Consider the following 1,196-nt stretch of genomic DNA (forward strand, 5'->3'; position numbering starts at 1 on the left):
GCATAGTTTAAAAGGATACATCTTTTAGTCCTTTTCTTGTACATTATTCTGTATCCACATTCTCTGCATCTGATTGGATCCCTGGATTTTATTTCATTTTCTGTGTTACATTCTAGAAAAGAAAACACAGTTTTCAAAGTCTCAAAAAGAACACACAACAGATAAGCAAATTATCTTAACTCTATTTTTCACCAAAAGCACTTAGAATACACTGACTCTCCGGGGTATCTGGATATCACCAAATATGGGGATATGGAAGGGGGTAATACTTGTGAGCAATGCATCCTGTATCCTCACCCCCACCTCCACCCCACGAGAGAAATGAAACCTGTATTAGGTTTTTGTATGGTGCGAGTGTAGTATATAAAAGTCCTGCGACTCATTTATGCAGAAAGTATAATGATCATCACAAAACGTACTTGTATATATGTGCGTCTCTTACCTCCGCAGATATATATCATTGGCTGCTGTTTTGGGGGTTGCACGTCGTCCTCCTGGGGGTCCATTGTTAAATGCCTAAAACCAGAGACCCACAAACTGAGAACTTCACAGGGGCTGCTCACAAATCCAGCCAAGCTTCACTTTCCCCGGGAAAGTGAAAAAGGTCCGGACTCCTCTAAATTTGTACCTTTCCCTCCGGATCTATGGTAGATCTAAAGGACGAAAATAGCTCGCGTTCCCATTTAAACCATGTACTAGTTCTAATTTCCCAGAGATTAGGAGCATATGGCCCCCAAATTATATATTTCAGCAGGGAACATGCTAACCGAGGATAAAGGAAGAAAAATTAAACCCGTCCTTGGCCCGCAGTATGCTACCAGGAGACCGGCTGTTCCGACAGTGGCCTGTCATACTTTACTAACTCCACATTCAAACCTGTGTAGTCTCCAATAGTTTCCCAGTTTTAACCTAAATATCCGCCTCCGTCCCCCCCCCCCGCCCACCCCCGGCCCCAAGTCTGGTCCCTCATTTTCCTACCTACGAAGTCAGAGACAGGACTCGCTCCGCAAGGCCACAAAAGCAGCAGCAAACGGGCGTCCGGTCGCTGCCAACTTCCGGCGCTTGCGATTGACGTAGGCACCCACGTCACCGCCCTTTCCGCAGAGGCGGGGCCAGGTAACCAGGGTGATGGGTAGGCGCGGAAGCCGGCAGGTTTGGGTTATGGTTTTGACAGTCCCCCGCCCCCGCCCCCCCCG

At 47.6% G+C, this 1,196-nt stretch overlaps 1 long non-coding RNA gene across 1 annotated transcript; it reads right to left on the reverse strand.

Annotated features, from left to right (window-relative positions):
* On the reverse strand, positions 1–1,058 carry LOC123521442. Its single transcript, XR_006679889.1, has 3 exons — positions 979–1,058; positions 443–516; positions 1–112 (listed from the first exon to the last, which is right to left on the reverse strand). It is a non-coding gene; the product is annotated as an uncharacterized LOC123521442 (long non-coding RNA).
* Between the last annotated feature and the right edge of the window lie 138 nt (positions 1,059–1,196).

This window comes from Echinops telfairi, unplaced genomic scaffold (genome assembly GCF_000313985.2).
Source record: "Echinops telfairi isolate 266 unplaced genomic scaffold, ASM31398v2 ScPeMD7_1;HRSCAF=3_0, whole genome shotgun sequence".
NCBI lineage: Eukaryota > Metazoa > Chordata > Mammalia > Afrosoricida > Tenrecidae > Echinops > Echinops telfairi.